The sequence below is a fragment of the Pundamilia nyererei genome, unplaced genomic scaffold (genome assembly GCF_000239375.1).
Source record: "Pundamilia nyererei isolate P.nyererei 1_Seehausen unplaced genomic scaffold, PunNye1.0 scaffold00007, whole genome shotgun sequence".
NCBI classification, from domain to species: Eukaryota; Metazoa; Chordata; class Actinopteri; order Cichliformes; family Cichlidae; genus Pundamilia; species Pundamilia nyererei.
The window spans coordinates 7,040,107-7,053,183 of NW_005187408.1; the positions used below are offsets into that span (position 1 = coordinate 7,040,107).

At 39.0% G+C, this 13,077-nt stretch overlaps 1 protein-coding gene across 3 annotated transcripts in view; it reads right to left on the reverse strand.

Annotated features, from left to right (window-relative positions):
* dlgap1b (discs, large (Drosophila) homolog-associated protein 1b) overlaps positions 1-13,077 on the reverse strand; it is a 95,188-nt gene that overhangs the window by 59,276 nt on the left and 22,835 nt on the right. For all 3 annotated transcript variants that reach the window (XM_005722766.1, XM_005722765.1, XM_005722767.1), the window contains exon 2: positions 3,910-3,995. The gene's annotated coding sequence lies outside the window, so the exon portion shown is untranslated. The remainder of the gene's footprint in view (positions 1-3,909; positions 3,996-13,077) is intronic.

Sequence of the window (13,077 nt, forward strand, 5' to 3'; positions counted from 1 at the left end):
GCTCTCCTCCCACTGGCCAAGATTGACTTCATCTAATTAGGTCCTCATTTGCCACATAATCTCCACAAACACAGTCTAAAGAAGCCTCTCGATGCTGGATACCAAATGTGTCATTTCCACAGGAAAACATCAAGATTTTAGCATTTTCAAAATTGTGAATTGAAAAGTGTAGCTGCACAGCAGGAATTCTTAGATATAGCCTCAGCCATCGACCCATTTCTGCTTCTGGCTACAGTTTCCCTCACTTCCTTTTCAGGCTTCCCTGGGATTCACAGTACTTTGGCTTTGAGTCTGTTGGTAAAGAACATTACTTCTTTTCAAATAGATTCATATGTTGACCCATGCCAATACAATGATATGTTTTCAAATGGTAAGCTGTGCTTGCTGTAAATCCAGCTTTTTGGCAGTATCCCCAGACCTTAGGGTTCATGGTTGGCTTGTGTACAAGAGCTGAGCCAAAAATGTCATCCCATGCATGATTCTGTATTAACCACTAAATGATGATGGACTAGTTCCTATCTAATTCAGCTGCAGAACACACTTTTTATACTGGAAAAATGAAAAAACACAAGTTTCTGAAAAATACTTCTTATTACATTATTGCACCGTTTCCCATCTAGCTACACTCAGTAACCCATAATGTAAAAAGTGGTAATTTGTTTGTTTTTTTAATCAATTTTGTGAAAACAAAAATATCAAAAACTATGGATTCTGTATTCAGAAACCTGTTTTAGTAATTTGTAGAAGCTCATTTGGCAGAAAGTGCACACCCAAGGTTTCTTTGGTAAGTCTCCATAAACTCTGCATCTTTGTGGAACTTTCTGATCTTTCCAAACTCGTGTCAGATTGGATTAGGAGTCGTGATCATCAGGTCTCTCTAAAGATGTTTCTGTGGAGTTTAGGTCTAGGCTCCCATCAAGGACAACCAGAGACTTGTTTTGAAAGAAGGAAGAAGAAGGAATGAGTTCATGTAAATGTATATATACATGGCCAAGGCTCTTCTTGGCCATATACATGAACTCATTCCTCCTTCTTCTTCTTCCGGCCGCTTCCTTTAGAGGCCTCCACAGCAGGGATCATACATACATCTCATAGATGTCCTGCACCAGCCTCACATACTTCTCTGCCACTCCTGCCTTCAGGTTGAGTGTCATACCACTTCACCAATGTCAGGTTTTGGCACTGCAGCAGGTTTTTTGGATTTGGCTGCACTTATCCTTTCTTCACTTTTGACTTCTCTCCATGTCCCTGCTGCTTAAAAGCAAGCCCCATAGCATGATGCTACCACCAACATGCCTCACTTAAGTCACATCATTAGCAATTAGCTAGCATGTTTTCAGAATATGTTGGTTTGAGATCTGCCCAAAGAACTCAGCCTTTGACTCATCAGCCTAGAAAATCTTATTCTCTGCATGCCCAGTCACTGAGTTTGATTGGATGAGCTTCATGAAGGGTTTATTTGAATAAGAGTCCTATTTGTTCCAAAGTTTTTCTCAATTGAATTATTGATACTATAGTTAGCCCAAAACTTAATGGTTACACACATAAATCTATAGTTCATAAATTCTGCCCTGATCTATGCCATAGATGTTATGACTTAAGGTTTTTTTTGGCTGACATGCAGTGTGGACTGTAAGAACATATATGAATAAACAGGTGTGTGTTTCTAAGGTTTGTCCAGTCCATTGGCTTTGTCATGCCAACCAAATTACAGACACATTTGATAAATGTGTCGACTGACTGCACGGAGACTGATTTTTTAACATGTCTGGTGAATATAGAAAGCTAAAATTTTATGATTTATGATTTTACAGCTTTAACTACTACATTTTCACTTAAATTGATATGTTAATATTAATAACAGAATTAACTGAAACAATTACCAAACAGGTCTGGGGTATATGAAGTTTTATATCACAAAACAAGTACTCTACTGAATATGGCTGATGTATCAGTAATACATTTTGTGTGCTCAACACAAACTGAAGTACTTTCTGGGCACAGCTACAGTTTTGCCAGATTGTTTGGTATTATTTATTATTAGTATTATTTTTAGGACATAAAATCCTTAGAACTGGGACTTGGTTATAATGCATGAGGCATACCACCGAGCACTAGGCTAGATCTTTGTTTGTATTTTACGCTATATAGTTGTGTTTTTAAGCACGAAAATGTCAAATTCATGAGCAGGATGGATCACAACATAAAGTAAAAGAAAATGATCAGGTGGGGTTGTTAATCTTAATGCTGGGATTAGCATTTTTATTGTTTCTCCTTAGAAATCCTTTGGCCTCCTGTCTGTTTGTTGTCTCCACCACATTGCTAGAGTGCTTATGCTGGCAGAGTAAACATGTTCAGCGCTATTACGCATTTTCACACACCTTTTAAAAAACTGTTTATCTCACCACCACCATCCACTCGGTAACAACTAGGGCTGCCACAAACGATTATTTTGATAGTCGACTAGTCACCGATTATTTTTGCGATTAGTCGACTAATCAGATCATCATCCATTGGACGTAAAACGTACGGCTTATTGCACCAGCAGCATCTGCTCTTATATAACTATCATTAGCTTACAGCTTTAAGTGTTTAAGGTCTGTGCTAACTAAAAATAAAGACAAGATGATAGTTTATTAAATTTTAATGAAATTTGCATATTGTTTTGGTGAAGTTTAATAAAGTCCTTGCTATCTAAAATATAACAGGACACCGGAGTAAATTCTCCACCATCTCACACTTCTGATAATCAGCTGTCTGCTTGACGTTTATTCAGCTGTGTAAAAACTATAACTTTAATCTCAGCCAAACAGATTTACTCAGGAACAAATAAAATACAAAAAAAAAGCAAACAATAACATTTTGAAGTTATCTAAGTGACTTATATTAAATGTTTCACCTGAGTAGTGAAAGACGGCGGTGGGTTTGAAAACGATTTGCTGGGAGTCCGGTGTTCTCACGGCTCTAGTGAGTCTTGCCCCCGGCTAGCTATCGAGCTAGTGGGTAACAGACGTCGGAGCGCTTTTGAAAATATGCGGTGTCTTGATAAACTGAGCAGATATTTGAGGTTTACACAGCTACATTCTCACTTGAAAATATGTTAAACGTTTATTTTGTGACCCAGAAAGAATAACAAGAGTAATATTAAAACTAAGTAGCTGCCGCCATTGTTGGAAACTGAGCTGGGCTGCGCTATGAATTCTGGGACACAGCTTCTTCTTCTTCTTCGGGGTTTAACGGCAGCTGGCATCCTTGTACATGCAGTGCTGCCATCTTCTGTTTCAGTCCGTTATTACACTCTTAAATCTTACTACTTATTCCTGCGTCTTTTGTGATCTTACAAAGCTTCAAACGACGCGTTGACTATTAAATCGGTCGTCGACGATTTTGATAGTCGACTAATCGTGGCAGCCCTATTAACAACTTATCATTACACAAAGAGGGAAAAAAAAACACTTTCATCCAGCAGCCCGAAAGAAACCTTTTTTCTTTTTTACCCATTCATCTCACCTACGCATCTTTCTATCATCCCCCTTTTTTCCTGCCACTCACCCCACAGCCACTCTGTGCTGTGTTTGTGTCTCTTTCTGTTTTTGCTGTCACTGATGGTAGGCTGTCAATCTTGACAGATGTGTTTCCACTAAGGATGCACTAAAAGGTTATATCTGCTGTGCAGAAGAGTGATTGCAAAAGGTCAAGCGTGAATTATGAATGTGCAGGTGCTTTGAGAAGGAGCTTTAATAAAGTTGATATTATATATGTTAAGGTGTTTCTTTATACTACTTTAGCCACTTTCTAAGTGGTCACTGGCCATGGTGCAATAATAAAGGTGCATCCAAAGCTGCTTATAGCAGCACTTTGTTCAATATAATGATTCAGTGGAGAACAAACATTTAAAATGTAACTCACCTTCTTTACTGCTTCATCTTCGGCATCTTTTCTCTCCTGTGCTTAATTCCACACCCCTTGTTGTCTGCGTATGCACATTTCTCCACCTTGAAGTGAATAAAAAGAGTCAGAATGAATTTATAACATATGAAAACACTCCTGTGGTGCTCTGCTGGCTAACGTGCTGGTCCCTGTGCCATGTGCTCATGCTGTGCTGCTGCTCTCTGCTCTTTTTCTAGGTTCACTTCAGACATACAACAAATAATGTAATAAAAAATTAAATTAATGCACAAATCATTCCCCCTTTTTGTAGAACCAATAAGAAAACTCTAGTCTTCTTTGGACAGAGTGGTTGGCTTAAGACATTAAATGACTGTGTGCATAATCAACTAAGCCCCGTGTTGTTTGGCTGTAAAATCACAGCACTAACATGCTTGTTTTCAGCCTAAAACTCATCTTTTGGGGAGCTGTGTTTCAGGAAAGAGGGAGGAGATATGCAGAATTCATTTTAAGCCTATTTGTGCTTATTTAATCTAGTGCGTTAAATCCTTGAGGTGTTTTGAGGGAGGGTGAAAACAGTCTTTGTTTCAGGGTAACTACTCTCTAATATTGAAAAGCAGAGTGTGCAGATCACCTATACTCTTTTTCAGCTTCTGAAAAGTTTTAAAGAAAGGTTTATGTATGGAAAAAGAACAACAGTGAGATGTGTTTTTAGTAAATATGCCTTCCTTGTAATATCCTGTCAAACTAGAGTCACTATGCTTTTGAGAATCAACAAAGCTTTTGCAAATTAGGTTTCTAGAAAGCATCTCTTTTCTGATATTCCATGAAGGTGATGAAGAGGATGTGGCAGGTAGTTCATTGCGAGGGCATGGAACAGATGGTGGTCTGTCTGACGCTCGCCGGGTGGGACTTGGTTTGGACAGGCTGGACATACACCCACTCGCACAGACACAGGTCAGGGCGAGGGCACCAACACTCCAGGGGTCTTTAGGTCTGCTTTACATGACAAGGATGTGTGGATGCTCCAAACAGGGTGGTAATGAAAAGTTCATTAGAATTTGGTGCAGAAGTGGAATAAATCATATTCTCTTCATTGTGGTTTTTTGTGTTGGTTAATGACCAAGGGATTCACGAGCTTAAACAAATGCTAAGTAAGTGTATAAGGTCATTTTTGACTTGCCTGAATACAGAAAAGATTATTTCTACCATGCCAGACAGCTAAGTTAAACATGTAAATTAAATAACTTAGCAATATGATATTGCATGTATATAGCACATTTCATAACACAACACACAAACACACAATTAAATACAAGTCTGTGAGAATAAAAAAGGTTTTAAGTTTGTTTTTGAATAGACAGTTCTAACTGACCTCAGGGCAGCGGGCAGCTTCTTCCAACAAACTGGAGCACAACAACTGAAAGCATCCTCAGCACACTGAGATCTAATTCTAGGAGCAGCTAAAAGATGTGCACTTGATGACCTGAGAGGTCTGGTTGGTGTACACTGACCAATTCAGAGACCTACTGGCGAGGGCCAAACCACTGGGAGCTTCATGACATAAGAGAAGGGTTTTAGTGGTAATTCTGTTTTGAACAAAAGTAAGTTGGAGATAATAATTCTCCAACTTTTGACATGTTTAAATGTTAGAAAGCAGTTCTGGTAATCTTATTTAAATGGCTATCAAAACTGAAACCATTAACCAAAACAATGCCAAGGTTCCTGACATGTAAACTACATGTTAATTACTACCTTAGGAAAATTTTTAAACCAACAACAAATATTTCCATTTCATCTCTGTTGAGTTACAAAAAGGTTTCTAGACATCCACAAGTTAATGTCATGATTGTTTACGATAGTACCAACTAGGAGCATGTACTGGTTAAAGAATAACAGACCAAGAACTAACCCTTGATCAAACCCTGATTTATATTTTTATTTCTGCAGATCTAAACCTACTAATGGAAACAAAAAAAAATTCTGCCCTTCAGGTATGATAAAAACTAATCAAGAACCTGACCTATAAAACCAGCTGAGCAAGCTATGCTTATCAAACATTTTAGCTCCAATCATAGACTAATTCTGAGGTCTGGTGCTAAATGAGTGTTAAGAATTAGATGGAATTATCCACACGTAAAATGATCTTGAACACCAAATTCAAACCATGAAGTACTTTATTAAATATTTTTCCATGTAGGACATAAAAACTATATTTTAATGTCTGCTTGTTCACTATGCTCATATATGAAAAAGCAGACTGTTCATTTTGAGATGAGCTACTACATGTATATTTAGTTTCTATAAAGATTCTATTTTAAGATTATTGTTTTGGCATTTCTTTGCTGTTGATAGACAGTGAAGCAGCGAAGAGAGACAGGATAGTGTGGAGAGAGACAGGCAGAAGATATGCAGCAATGGCCCCCTGCTCACCCTACTGAGCTAAAGTGGCACCTAATATACATGTTGATAATCCTGGTATCCTGGTAGTTTACGCTATAAATTTCATCCAGATTGATTAACGTATCTACGAGGAGTTAGGGAACAGACATAGATACGCTACAATTTTTATAGTAACACATTTATAATATGAAATGTTTATGAAGGAACTTCTCAACCACACAATGTTTTTGGTATGAATACTGTGCCACTAAAAAACATTATAGCAAAAACTTAAGACAAAGATGAGATTTCACATCTTCTGTGCCCTCTCTCCCCTGTCAGAAAAGATGAGAATTTCAATTTCACACTCTGCTGGGGTGCATAACACACACATCACTAAAACACAGGTACACAAACAGACAGATGGGGGGAGGGTTGGCTTGTTAAAAATGGAGCAACATATGTATTCATGAATGAGTAAACAGCCAAGGGATGAACATAAATGAATACATTAGACACAAGAAAAGACCTAAAGACCATATACATGCATTGAAAAGTTACCGGCATAACCTTTGTTATATTTATTATATTATTTAACCTAAATGACGCGTTTGACTTCAACTAAACATCTCCTTTAATCTTTCTGTAAGTAAACTGCAGCTCTCCAGTATTACAGTATTCACTACCTGCACTGTGAATAATTCATGTATGCGGGATAAATAGTTAAATAGGCAAAACACGTCTGTCAAAAGTAAAAATGACTACGACCTTGCCTGCAAAAATAGGTGGAAGAGGGTTGCATAAACGGGGAAGAGAAGCGATAGAAAGATAGAAACAAACCCAAAAAATGAACAAATGAGAGAAAAATTCATCTCTTGTTAAAGAAAAAACCTTCATATGTTGGAGTGTGATACGGAAATAGGCCCTCTGTATTCATGAATCTCTTAAGAGCACAATCAATGGGGTAAGCAATACATAAAAGATGAGGCTGAGTTTGACCTGTGCACTGAGGGGGAGGGGAGAGTGTTCTGCAGAGCCTGGACTGGAGGAGATGGCGATTTAGACTCTGTTGGGGCATCCTTTGAAGTTTTGGCAGATGAGGATGGACTGTGGATCAGCCCGTGGCCCTGCTGCATTAACCCCCCAAGCCCCAGCTATGCCTGCACTGAGTCAGCAGCAGCGGCAGGCTCCCTGCCTGGCCAGCATTGTGCATAATCTCTACACTATAGTGTAGCACAGATCCACTACAGAAAGCCATCATTCAAACTTCAGCAGTGATTATCTCTTTGCTTTATTACATTTTCACAGCAGCATGACTTCTCACCAGTCAGCTACAGATCTGATGTTGATGCTCATTTTGGACAATGATGGAATTTGTGGAGCACGAGCTCATAACATCAACCTGAAATCATTGCGGTATTTCTTATCTGCTAGCACACAGCACACAGAAAGACATAAATAAAAGCAAAGACCATTATCATGCTGAAGATCAAGATCGGCACAGATTGAAAGTCACACTTACACGCATGGAAGCACGTAAAAATACACACAAGCAAACTGCTAGTGCACTTGTGCCCGATTGTTTAAAGCATGTGCAGACACTAAATAGAGGTGATTCACGTCAGAAAGAGGATTAGAGGGGGTTGTGAAAAAGCTGAGAATTATTGACAGAAAAGAGGGGGATTTAGATTTAGCTTTGCCAGTCCGCAAGTGCCTCTAACTCCTCCCCTCTCCCCTCCATGTACAACCACTTACACATAAACTAGCGATGACTCAATAAGACCGTGTCAGGTCACTTTGAACTGACATTGCTCAGGAAACTTATTCCAAGCAGTGGTTTGCTCTGACCCCATCTTTTCTATCAGCGCTTACCCTAACGCTACAAACCCAGTCATGTATGCACGTACAGTAAGCATCTCTCAAAGTCCAGAGGGCCATGCATTACATAATGAAAGAAAGAATGATAGAGAGTCAGACGGGAACTTGTAGAATCTCATCTATCTGCAGGAAAACAAACTAATCCGATTCAAAATACAACCAAATCTCTGTGTGATTAAAATAATTCCAGACTCTGAATTAATCGAGGGGATGACTAAACTAACCAGGATGCATCTTTCAAGGTTAAAGTTTCAGTCATTTTTTCAGTGCATACAAAAATACCTCAGCTGCTCTGAAATATAGACAAGCCTGTGTTATCGCTACTGTCCAGTGAGACAGATGCAGGGTAAACATTTTGATGTGGGTTAAGCGTGAAGCATGGCTAGATGTATAGACACATGTGCATGACTGTGAATGTGTGTTTTTACAAGGGCACTGAGATGTGTACAGTATTTGCAATTGAAATGCTGGGCGTGATTGTGAGGCAAGGCGGGAGGCTTGACGGCACCCCACCTGGCTCGTTGGACTTCCAAAGGGCACGCTTAATGAATTCACAGTGCTGTAATGTGAGAACCGCACACTGATGACAGGTACTCATTTATTAAAAAGCAGGTGTTTGTGCGTGTGTGTTTGTGCGTACATCAGTATGTGTGAAGATGCATGGAATACAGGATGGAGAATCAAGACGATGTTTGAATCCTTACTGTAGAAGCTTTTGTTGTGTGCCGTCTGAGATAACAAGCTTATTTACCATGAATGATACAAGCTTATTTACAAGTGACAGAAGTTTTATTTTACAGCTGGAGCTTATTTGTGTCATATTGCACGCAACTTCTAAATCTCTTTTTTAAAATTACTTCTTTATATACTTATCTGTAACACCAATATTTCAACAGATTCCAGTTTTGTGGGATGTCACCATATTTATGCAACTAGTTTTAAATGTAGTACCTCTCTTAAAGCTATCCAGAGAGAAGAGTAGAGTTGAAAAATTTGATTTAAGATTGCTTCCTTATCCAACTGTTGATTCTTGATAGATCCAAGCATGAATGTATCTTTGACTACACGGGGGAAAGCATGCTGTAGGTATAAAATTCGATGTGCTATCTTTTGTTGTTATCATCTGTCTATATCTGTTATTATCTTTGACATCTTTGTGAGTTTATGTCAAAACATATTATGGGATAAATCCTAAAACATCCAAAACAGCATCCAAAGCAGGAAAAGTTTCCAAAACGATCCACTATAAACTGCAGTTGAAATGTAGTGGAAGCATAAAGAGAACATATGGTGCATTATCCCTGACTGTGTAAGTGCAATGAGTCTTAAAGTAAAGTGAACACCACTGTGATAGAGAAAAGCATAAAGCACCAATCACTCTATACAGTTCTCCACCTTACAGTCTGACTGAGTAGATGGTGATTGGTAGCATAACACAGCCCTGCGGACTATTTCTTTCTCTTTGCCTTTAGGTAAGTGTTACTATTTCCACTGTTAAACAATTTCATACAGTTAATGTGGCACACAACACGTACAGTCATGTGAAACATTAAGTACAGAGCTGTGACGAGTTTATTCTTGTCACAGCTCTCTTAAGGTCTCACCACAGCAGGGTGGATTGAGGTTCTACTGGATTGCAGTTTGGACTTTGACTGGGCCATTGCAATACCTTGATTCTTTTCTTTACGAGCCATTTTGTTAAAGTTTTGATACTGTGCTTGGGCTCATCGTCCCCAAGTTTTTGCTGTCAGATAGATGCCCTCACATTTAGCCCAGGAATACTTTGAGTTCATGGTTGACAGGTCCTGTGGCTATAAAAGAAGTCCAAATCATCACAGCTCCACCACCATGCTTGATAGCTGGTATGAAGCATTTGTACTGATATGCTTTGTTTGGTTTTCTCCGACTATAGAATACGGACAGACGTTCTGAAGTCCCGTTCAGATGCCACTTTTTAAACAAGAACGTGCTAACCTGCCATGTTCTTTTCAGAGAGACTTTCTACATGGAAGCCTTCCAAACAAGCCCTACTTTTTAAGTCTTTTTCTAATTGTACTGTCACAAACTTTGATATTTAACATGCTGATTGAGGCCTGTAGAGTCCAAGGTGTACCTCTTGGGTCAGACATCAGACACAAGGAAGGAATTTTTAAAAATCTCCATATGAGCTCTGATCAGCTTGATCTTTCAGTCTCTGACAGAATTAAGAAATTTGAAAAGCCCATTTTTTCCCCCAAATTGTCAAAGACTGAGCGTTCAGTTCTCCTGTGTGAGATATGCACACCTGTAGTGATGCCCTTTAATCAAATCAAATTATTGCCCATGAGTCAGGGACGCATTCTGAATGCTAGTACATACACTTCCTTACACCTTATGCGTCCTTACATATGTTATATAAATGCTTAACCCCTTAGCAGTCCAATTAGTCCCCTAAACCATCCAATGTACCGTGGGCGGTACGTCCGACTGCTAACAGGTTAATCTGTGATGCTTTAATAAATTCCGAAAGGTCAAGTGCAGGTCTATAAAATGTTGCACATTTCCAATAAATTCAGCATTAATTCAACAGACAAAAAGAAAAATTATAAATAAACTGGACTCGCCTCCAAGGCCTTAGCTTTGAGAGACAGAAGTAGAGGGAGCGAGAAAAGCTGTTTTGTCATAGCTCTCCACTCGTCTCTGCCTCTCCATTCATAACTGTTTCTCTTATCTTCTTTCTGTCGCTCGTTTTCCAAGCTTATTGCCCCCACAACCTTATTCGCAATCTTTTCTTCCCTACTTTCTTCCACTCTTTTGTTCGCTCTCATGCATAATCTGTGTTCTTTCCTGTCCTCACTTTACTTTCCCTGGAGACAATTTTGTCTGTCTTTCCCAAGCTTCTTCTTTTTTCACTCTATCACTTGCCAGTGCTCAGTCAGAATAACAACAGCGATCTATCAGAACATTTTTCTTTTGTAACCAGAGGACAATTTTCTGGACCTGGCAGAGCATCAGCCTATTGCTAACTCTAACAAGACACTGTAATAATAATAATAATAATAATGATAACAACAACACAACAAAATCTGATTATTACATTTGTGCTGCAGCAACGGAAGCTGCAATAGTGGCTCAGCAAAAGTCCAGGCCAGTGAGTTCATGCAAATTCCCGAGGTTACCATGGGCTGTGAATGACTGACATGAGCGGAGGGGAAGGGTGCATGCAAATAGTGGTTCGAGAGATGGGCGTGCTCAGTGATTAAGTGGAAACACAAGCCTGGGACTCCAATCAGGCCAAATCAATGTGAACAAATTCTGTACCAATTGAGAAACTGTGGTTCAATGCCCAGGACCTAATTTAATTTCTTTCAGAGTCCTTGCTGTGAAGGAATTGATTGAAAGTCCTGGACACATGCCAGTAAAGTGAAAGAACACAGCTATGTGAGGTTTTTTACTCTTCACAGACAGATCTCTTGGTATTCAGGAAATACGTTGATTTTGATGCATTTTAATGTATCTACCCCATAGCTCAAGACTCTGTAATGCTTTGAAGAGATGATAAATGGAGCAAAATGGGAATGGTGAGGATAAGTGAGATGGGGGTGGTGGTGTGATGATACTTTTTCTTCAGCCTGATTAGCCTCTCTTTGCTAGGTTTTCTTTTATCTCTTTGTAAAAGCCTGCCCCTTTCTCATTTCTAGCCTTTTACTGCATATTAAGAAGTGTGTGCACAAAGGTGCCCTCTCCTCCTCACACCACAAGAAAATACAACATTTTCTGAAGTAGACACATGCAAGAAACTCGGGGTGGATTTTTTTTTTTCCCGCCAAGAGCAAGAGACAGTAGGGGACGTGAAAAAGAGATGGTGACTATGATAGTACAATTTTCCAGAATATAAACTTCTTTGTTGTGAAAATCTCTTTAACAATTTGTGGTGGTTAAAAGTAGCTCCTGGCACTGTGAGATAAAGGGTTAGATATCACAACAAGGGCTCTGCTATGTTCAGTGTTGTACAGCTGCCAAGTACTGGTTGTAAGCAGAAACTGAATAATGTCTTCATTGTTTATTTTACCTTTGTTTTACCGGGAAGTCCCACTGAGATTGAAATATTGTTTACAAGAGATATCTGGTCAAGGTAGCAGCTGTACAATTACATAACATATTTAAATGCAGGACATGCAACCTGATATACACAAATCTACAACAAAAAGAGCAGTGGGCTATCAAAAAAAATCCTCCTTCACCACATCCATTATGATGTCCATCATTAATGGGTGTAATTGTACCTAAGTAAAGACCTTATGGCAAATTATTCCTTGTCCAAGGTCTATAATCAGAAACTGGGTGGGTTGAAAGCAGGAGTACATTGAACTAAGGCTCTGTAAAAATGGAAGAGTTTGTATTTGAATACAATAAAATCATGAATCCTACTCAGAAAATTAAAATCAAAGTAATGGGCCTCAGTTCTGCAAAGGGAAATTATTACTTAAAATGCACTATTTACACGTTACAAGTGCTCATTTGTTTTAGGAAATGACTGAACCTTTTTAATCCACCACATGCCCAAAGTGCTCTTGAGATCCCATGACTGTGGAGACCAATTTGTGTACTGTGACTCACTGTCAGGTTCAAAAAACCCATTGAGATGATCTAAGCTTTGATCTGGCTATTAGAAGATGGGTACACTGTGTTTCCTGTTCTTAGTCGACAGGAGTAGCACCCGGTGTTTCCCATCTGCTTGAAGGTTGAATGTAATGTGGGTTCAGAGATGTCCTTGTGCATGCCTTTGTTGTAAAAAGTGGTTATCTGAGTTACTGATACCGTTCTATAAGCTCAAAGCAGTCTGGTCATTGTCCTCTGACCTCTGGTATCAACAAGGTATTTTTTACCTAGAGAACTACTAGAACTAGGGCTGTTCGATATAACGATATATATCAGATGATATAAAAA